The following is a 9205-nucleotide window of genomic DNA, read 5'->3' as shown; positions in this document are numbered from 1 at the left end:
GGAGGGAACCAGACTCTTTTCAGTAGTTGCCAGTGAGAGGACAAGGGGCAATAGGCACAAGTTGGAACATAAAGGGATCCACTTGAATATGAAGAAGAACTTTTTCACAGTGAGGGTGACAGAGCCCTGGAACAGGCTGCCCAGGGAGGTTGCGGAGTCCCCTTCTCTGGAGATTTTCAAGACCCGCCTGGATGCAGTCCTGAGTAACATGCTCTGACAAGCTCTGGGTGGTCCTGCTTTAGCAGGGGAGTTGGACTAGATGATCTCTGTGGTCCCTTCCAACTCTAAAAATTCAGTGAAATTCAGTGAGGTTTAATCGCTGGCCCAAGTAAAGGGAACTAACATACTGGTACAGGAACTAGGTCAAGATGTAGCATTAATCAATTGTTACGAAATTTACTTCTGTCATGCGTTGCCACAGAATCAAGATTACTCCTGTCAGTATTTTTGCCTTATTAAGCATTACGTGCTATTCTTAAAATAAAGTGTATAAGCAGTTATATTTCAGTGACGATTTTGCAGATGCTGTCATTTTAACCTTGCATTTATGTCGCTCAAAATGAGTGATTGGCATTCTTAGAACTACATAATTTCTTCTAAAAGAGGATCGAAAAAAAATCATGGGTCTTCCAAAAGCAGTTTTCATTACAGTTATAGAAGGCAGTTCATTTATTTAACATTGACAAGCTTAACGTATCGCTTTTAAAGACAGCATTGATCAGTAAAGATCTCTTTTTTGCTTGAGTGCACAAGTATGGGTTCCACCTTGTTTGCAGTTTGCAGCTCCTATCTTTTCTTCCAATGTGTTTTTACACTGACAAAGTTGTGAAGAGTTCAAGGTAAGCTTTGTTTTCCCCTTTCTCAGAAGCTGGGAGAATCTGCAACCTGCTCTGGAAAACAGGATTAGCGTTCCGAATGATTGTGACAAACAGGGGACTCAAAAAACAGCCACAGAAACACCCAGGATGCAATGAGTAGAGACAAACCCAGCACCGTATTATCAACCACATACATTCAGGATGGAGAACTACTGGTTACAGAGAAGTTCCACAGAAATAATTTGGGAGTTAGAGTGAATCCCAAGCTAAACATTTGCCAAAAGTGTGGGGCTTTTGCTTAAAGGAGAACCATCAGGCCCGGGGTGTCCAAACACAGGTGACGTAATGTAAGACCTGTGAGGTAATCCTGCTGCTAAAGCCCCAGCTTTTATTGTGTGTCCAGTTTTAGACACTTCAAGAAGGATGTGCACTAACTAAAGTCTGTATTAAAGCAATTAAATCAATCACAAAACTAGAAAGCCTAAATTCTGAAAAGACGGGAGAGAAGGAGTTTGCTAGTTTTATAAGAGGTCTGAGAGAGGTAGCATGCTTCATATGCTGGATTGCTGCAGAGGAATGAATACTGGTTTTTTCCCAGCCTCTCAGATGTAGCAAAGATGTGGAGTATAAAGATTTAATTTCTATGTTGGACAGATTCAAGTCAGACGCTACAGAGAATTTGTAAACAATGTGGTCAGTCACCCGGAGTGAAGGGGAAGGGTGGTGATAATCACCCTTATTTACACACAAGCTGTTGCAAAGATGAACACAAAACTGTGTGCTGATGAAGCAACGTGTTACCTTACACTGCAGGAAGGAAGATTCAGATAATTATGAGGAAAAGCTAAGCACTGAGTTTATTGAGCCATCATTCCTGGAAGGTCTAAGAGAGGTTAGACCTGGACAAATCTAATCTTGTCCTGGAGCAGGAAGTTGGGATAGATTGCTGTGAAAGCAGTAATTCCTACGATGCTTGTGTGAATGTGTTCTTGGGCTTGTAGTTCTATTGGAAATTAAATTACCACTATTTAACTACAACCTGAACTTGAGGGCAAAAAGATTACTGAGATGGTAAGGAAGGAAAAATTTGGTTCCACATTTAGACCTAGATTCAAGAAAATATTTAGTTTTCGTACTCCTATTTTGGCTCCAAAATTTTAATGAATTGGAATTTGGAAGTATTTAAGAACATGCATATTTTTGTACAGACAATGCTGTTGATGCTATCTGAGCCCAAAATCTTAAATCCCATATTCAGATTACAAGGATGGAAGTTTGAAAAATAGTTTTCTTTTTTCTTAGCTTAACCAATCTATAGTAATTGGAAAAAAAACCAATAGAGCTCTATCTTGTTGTTGAATACTAATATAGCTAAATATATACATTTACAGTTTAAGATTATAAATAGTAAAGGTTGTTCCATATTTGATAACTGGAAAGGTAATTTTTTCCAAGATCAATGAGGTTTCTTTGTTTTCAGTGTCATGGACAGAGTTGGTTTAATTACTTCTGAAACAACAATAAAAATAATGTACCAGTTTCAGAACATGACAAAAATGCACATTTTATCAGACATAGTCACATATTCAACTTAATCTAAGCAAAAAAAAAAAAAAAAAAAAGTGAGAGAAATGGATTTTTAAAACAATTTGTTTCTGACCAAAACATAACAGAAAGGTTTAATCTACAAAGACCTAGAAAAGATGGTGCTGCACTTGTTTATCCTAATACTAAATAGCCTTATATATTTAAAGAGAGAACTATGAAGCTACAAGACCTTTTTTGATTTTCTGATAGCAATCTCCATATATAGTAAGTTGCTGGTTTTGACTTAGCTGAACGAATGACTTTAGATGACTATACACATTATTTGCTATTAAATAACTTAAAGTTGTCATTGACACTTTCTATGACTGTTGTCAATAATCCATGTAAAAGCACTGATACAAAGGACTTTAGCAACCTACTATTGTGCTGGGAAGAAACTGTACAAGATAAAAAGACACAGAGAATTAATCACAAAATCTGTATAACTGTAGATGTCTCTGACAGATTTCTGAGGATTGTCATTTCCTTTCAGTGTCAGTTACATTTGTGATGTCTTACTATATTGAAATAGAGATAAATGTGGCTAATGACTCTCCAACATGTTTATGTGTACTAAATTAATAACAGAGTAGCTGAATTGATATGGTACGCAGGAGTATTTAACAGCTAATTAATTTGTCTGTTTGAAATAAAAATTCTGTTAAAGTAGGATACGAAACAGATAGCAATGGTTTTCAAACTTGGGACACTAGCATAGTGGAGTTTACTGAAATATTTTGGGTCTTCTTCTAGTACATAACTGAACCTCACTTTTCTTAATAGTAAGGTGTATCTCAAACTGCTACTCTTATTTCTTATTTATTTTTTTGTCAGAGTTAGGTTGATGGTTGGACTAGATGATCTTTAAGGTCCCTTCCAGCCTAGATGATTGTATGATCCTTCACAGCAATGCATGAACTTTGATATTTAAAATGGTTACTAATTCTAACCTTTGGTCTATCAGTTCTGTCTTTGTGAACTATAGATAGCAAGGGAAAACATGTAAAGCTCAAATCAAATCAGTTAAGCAAAAAAAGACCCTGAAGGTCAGAAAGTGGCCCAAATTACTATGGGGAATTAAAATTCTTTGTTCTGTCTTTTCAAGGCAAGATAATACATTGGGTAATTACTGATGTCTTTCTGAAACCAGGATTTGATCCCAGAGCACAAAAATCTTAAACCAGATACAAACAAGATTCTCATAGTTAATGAAGCAATATTTACACAGAAATCATAAATAAAAATAATATAATTTAAATGCAATGCATGTAAAAGCTATGAACAATTTTGAAAGAAAAAAATTTTTAAAAAACCCCAACCCAAACCAAACAGAAACACTTTTTGATTTAAATCCTGCTTACATTCTATTACCAAATCTGTCCAGACGGGGGAGGTAAATAGCCATATTGTTATGTTACTATAAAGGAACTCACTGAAAATGCTCATTCTCCCTGTATATATAACTTCAGCTCATGTGAGCTGTATTTGTTGCAAATTCTTTTATCTCCACTAGTCATTTTTTTAACTTCATTATCTTATCCAAACCTTATAAACTTTAGATTTGCATAATAAGCCAAGGTGTTACAAAAATGATGCCAGGAAAACAGTATAGAGTTTGACAGCACAAAGTAAATGCTGATTAGGAATAAAATGCCACCATTGATATGAGTGAAGAATTCTTATTTGGAAGTAAAACTCACACATAAACATACACAATGAAATCTTAACTTCGCTAGAGCTGATGAGAGTTTGTCTATTAACTTTGATGGTGCCACAGCAGTTAAACACAGAAGGATGAATCAGGGTTGAATCACAAGTAAGTGAAATATACAAAACTAAGAAATAGGTAAGAACTAAAACATTGGAGTAAAATACTAATAACCCTGCTTGATTTTGCATACGACAGTTCAAGCAACATGGTGTATTTGCAACTTCTCTTTTATAAAAAAAAAAAAAAAAAAGAGGAAGATTAAGAACAAATAAGGACAATGTCATGTTATGTACCCCCAATGAATGCCCTCAGTTCTTTATTGTATTTTTAAGCAGATTTTTCTACTGAGGCTTTGCCAGTACTGCAGCTTTATCTTAATAATAGCTCAATGAGAGCATTTTGCTATAGTAACTTACCAACAAAACACAGATTTTTCTCTAATGTTCCAATTGCTTCTGCTCTATATCCAATATAAATCTCAATCTGGGCCATCCAATAAGGAGCATATATATATATTTAAGCACAAAGTAGTTCAGCTGAATTTAGTTTCACGATGATGTGAAAACTAGATTGCAATCTAAATGGACATAAATTAGCTAGAAGCTTCATAGTTACAAGCTTCCCACATGCAGCTAATTTATCATTTTTGAACTAAACCCAAGCCAAATGGATACAATCACAAGAACAAAAAAGTGCATTAAACAAGTCTAAATCTTGGCCTAAGACTACATGCCTGGTAAGACTCAGGAGAAGTATATGTACAGGTCACTTACACCTTGGTCAAGGACGTTTCTTCTCTTTTAGCCGCAATCCAGCTTTGTGCTGGCTATAGCAGCGTGCAGTTGTCTTCTGCTGAGCTAGAGAAAGATGGAAGTTTTTCTACAAAGTTGTAACTGCTAGCAGATTTTAGGTCTCCTGGCAGAAGAGGATCAGTAATTTCTCCCATTTTCTCCTGCCGCACCTGCATTCAGATAAAAAGGACATGTTAAAATGAACTCTTCTCTATTATATGATTATTTTTTTTTCTGCTGAAGGATACCGCCAGAAACTTTCTGAGCTTGCTTCAGCGCTGCTTTGAGCAGTAAGAAGCACTCCTAATCTCAGCAGCTAATCCGCCTCACACCATCTACAAATTAGCCACATTACATGGTTAGCTCTTGCAAAGTATGAAATAAATATCAGCAACAGACTCGCATCTGTAAAAATTCCTACTGCAGGCAGTTAAGAAGAACATGCAAATTTGCTTTCATCACTCACTGGAAGTTGCTCTGGGTAATCCAGGGAGAAGATCTGAGTGTCAGCACATTAGTTTGTTCTCCTGTGCCCGTCTTTTGCCAGCTTCATAAGTAAAATCAGTCGGGACATGTGAGGAGGGCCTGTGCTCGCTGCACTGCTTTCCAGACAGAGTTGAGGAGCAACTTTCTGAAGAAGCGCAACAGGGCTGCATGCAAGCTACTAAGGAACAAGTTTTTAGTTTCTATCCAATGGCTCTTGTTCAGTTAACGAACACTCAGTCATTAAACATTTTACTATACGGAAGCATACATGCAGCCTGTCGTATCATTTATTACGTCTGTTTATCATACCATGGGTACACTCCCTTGCTAAGTTGCGTATCTCAAATTTGACCAGTATGCTCTAGCCTGAAGAGGAAGAAAACAAAGTGTCAGTGCAATAAAGAGTTGCACTGTTGTATCATAAATAAAATTATGAAGTTTTGCAGGGGGTAGCAATATAAATGCCCAGGAATTCTTGTCCCTTTCCAAGTTTGAAATGTTTTCCAAAAGTTCTTCCTTAGTTCAGCCCTGGATAAAACCCTAGCGACCTAGGTCAACTGTGCAGAAGCAGAAAGGGGTGTAGGGAGGTGCTGCTTGTCCTCTCTCAGCTGCCAATGGCACCTTGCAAAATGAGAAATGATCAGCATCTTGGTTTGTACAGTTGCTAATGATGACATCAACCACAGTAGTGTGGTTATTTTTTTTTTCAAGTAACGGCAAGGAAGAGTGGTATTTCTTCAAAATTTCCAACTGAAATACTTCTGGTCATAGCGTTTGACTGCCTGCAGCAATGAATTCAATTAGTTGATTATGCACTATGCCCAGCAAAAGCTCCCTCCCTAAATAAGTTTCTCTGCAGGAAGCGCTATGGCCTTACAGCTTTGAATTCTGCAGTCAGGTTGCCCCATCATAGAATAGCCCAGGTTGGAAGGGACCTTTCAGATCATCTAGTCCAACCATCAACCTAACACTGACAAACACCATCACTAAACCATATGTCTAAACACCACTTCTACACATCTTTTAAATACCACCAGGGATGGTGACTCAGCCACTTCCCTGGGCAGCCTGTTCCAATGCTTAATAACCCTTTCAGTGTAAAAATTTGTCCTAATATCCAATTTAAACCTCCCCTGGCACAACTTGAGGCTGTTTCCTCTTGTCCTATTGCCTGTTACTTGGGAGAAGAGACCGACCTGCACATCTCTAGGTAGTTGTAGAGAGCCATAAGGTCTCCCCTCATTGCCCCATCCCAGAATACAGCATGATGCAAAATATACTATTCTGAGAAAACCATTGACAAAACAGTTCCGTGAGTTTTGCGCAAGGCTGTTTGCCAGTGCCTTCAGCCCTAATATGGGCAGCGTTTCATGCTCTCTGTGTCACAGATTTCAGCAGGTTGTCCGAAAAAGGAAAGACATGGAAAAAAGATGAGATATGCTCAAAACAGAATCTTTGATATCAGCAACACCGATTTGCTCATTTCCATGTTTCAAAGTCCAAAATGCACCGGGTTATTACTCTGAGATGTGCAAGGAGGCAAAACATCGGTGAAAAACAGACACTCCTTGAAGATGCTGGAAGCAGGGGGAGTGTGGTGATCCTGACCAGGAGACCACTGCACATCAAGAAGGCAGTGATCCACAATACAGGCACCCTGAGCAGGACCAGGTCTGTGCTGTGCTGCCTTCAGGCCTGTGTTGTGCTGCACAAAGCTCTTGGCTGCAGGATAAACTCCACCAGCTCCATGTCATGGAGGAGCCTGTGGGCACCTCCCTCTTGGTGCAGGCGATTACACCACCTGCGTGGCCTTGCCTTTATCTACAAGTGCAGCAAGGCCTTCTCATGCAAACATCCTTTATAAATAGCTGTTTTCTTGTAAGAAAATGAAAATAGCTCGAATGACCAAGGGAGGAGCTTCTCTCCAGGGATGGGATCTGTGCTGTCAGAGAAGTCCACCCAGGGTCCGTCCAATGCTGCAGAAATGTGGAGTTCACAGCATCCATAAGACATAAGATTTACTCGTTATCTGTATTGTCCTATTCTGTCTTTTTAAAAGGGGTTGTTTTATTGAGCCATTTGCTGCTGGGCCTTTCTTACTGAGATTCAGAGAAAAAAAACTGCCAGGACCCTCTCTCAATTCGTTGCCCCTGCTCTCTGGTGCAGAACAAGGAACTACAGTATAACAGAGTGGCTGAGGGGGAAAGCTCTGTGCTTTAACATTGCTGCATTGCAATGGTTATAGAGTAGGGGGACACCAATACTTTCATTTTATTACAAAAATTATAATAAATACAAGTAAATAATATAAGTACGTGTATAGTATTTATGTGTGTAAATATAATACAAAACAGGAAAGACAAGGGATGCTTGATTTTATGATGAGGTTGATGGGAGCAGTTACGGCGTTGGGAAAGATGCCTCAAAGCCAGAAGCAAGAGGAAGAAATAAAGGGAAAGAAGCTTAGACAGACTGAGAGCGGTGGCTGAGAGCATAAGAAATTATATACACGCAGGCACGAAGCAGCTACTGCTCTGCAAGTTAAGGATGGCAACTTGAAGACCTGCTTCTAAGGAAAGAAAGTGCATGTGATCCTTCACCAAAGCCTCTCAGATGTCATATGCTTATTGCTGAAGCATCCCTGGAAGCAGGGATACTTCAGATAAGTATCTGAAGATAAACTAATTTAAGATAGACTAATTTAAAGTAATGAAAAGCAGGAGAAGTCCCAACATGGTAAATTTGTGTTACCTCTGCAGGTGTGGAACTGTTCCTTTCCTTCTCTTGGTACTTCATTCTTAAAAGATTAAAAATATACGTAGCTATAGACAATATAGAAAAACGAAGCATGCCTCATTATCTATGTCCCAAGAGTTTCACAAGAATTGCTCAGGTTTAAACTTGCTCACTTATGGAACAGAAGTTTCACCCTAATCTTCTGAGATAGTTTCTCATGGCACCTGTGGCTCCTGCTCTGCCTTTTCAGCGCTCCTTCTGCATATGACACAGACTCGGTCATGCCTCAACACCGCAAAGCTTCCCTCCTTAATAGAATTCCTGCAGGATTTCAAAGGTGCTGTGGAAGCTTTCCAAATGCAAAACCCCTTCTCAGGTGCTAAAGGCAGGAAACCCAGGCGCCAGCTGTTGGCTTCAGGTGAAAGGGGTAGGGGAGAATGAATTCGGACAGGTGGGAAGGAAGGGTGGACCAAAGGGCCTTGGACCGAGGTGGTACCTCGCTTTTTGTCCCCAGTAGTACCCAAACCCTTGCTCTTTTAGGTTGTTTTTGGCTAGGCTGTCCTTAGGGAGCAGCGTTTGTGTTCTCAAGTTCCTCCCACTCGCATCACAGTTGTACAGGAGACATCCGTGAAGTGACTTCCAAGGACGCCCTTTTTCCACGCCGGTGAAGCACCCATCGTGCCTCTGCTCTTACACACCTCTTTGGGGGGACGTTTTCACCGAGTCCCCTGTCAGCCTCTTCGCCTTCCCGCCGCCTCTTCGCCCCCCTTCCACTGCTCCCCTCAGCCGAGGCTGGGGCTGTGGGGGGGTCTCTCAGGGCCGGGGGTACGGGCCGGCGCGGCAGCCCGCCAACCCAAGCCAGAAGCAGGCAGGACCTGCCGGGCAGCCCGGGGGTCTCCGCGCCGCCGCTACCCCTTCCCGGGGCTCCCTCCTCTCACCCCGGGCGGCGCGGGGCCCTGCTTCACCCCTCACGGATCCCGGCACCGGCCCCACGCCTGCAGGACCACCCCACCGCCTACTCCCACACCGGGGTGGTGTCGGGGACACCCCCCCCCACCCGCGGTGCTAGCCCCGGG

The 9205-nt window shown here is 40.8% G+C and overlaps 1 long non-coding RNA gene across 1 annotated transcript; it reads right to left on the bottom strand.

Moving 5' to 3' along the window:
* Positions 1–748: 748 nt before the first annotated feature.
* Positions 749–5584, bottom strand: LOC106885110. Its single transcript, XR_001411383.1, has 3 exons — positions 5374–5584; positions 4890–5077; positions 749–885 (listed from the first exon to the last, which is right to left on the bottom strand). It is a non-coding gene; the product is annotated as an uncharacterized LOC106885110 (long non-coding RNA).
* Between the last annotated feature and the right edge of the window lie 3621 nt (positions 5585–9205).

The sequence above is a fragment of the Calidris pugnax genome, unplaced genomic scaffold, assembly GCF_001431845.1.
Source record: "Calidris pugnax isolate Ruff unplaced genomic scaffold, ASM143184v1 scaffold51, whole genome shotgun sequence".
NCBI lineage: Eukaryota > Metazoa > Chordata > Aves > Charadriiformes > Scolopacidae > Calidris > Calidris pugnax.
The sequence above is the reverse complement of the archived record's forward strand: the minus strand, read 5'-3'. Positions and strand labels throughout refer to the sequence as shown.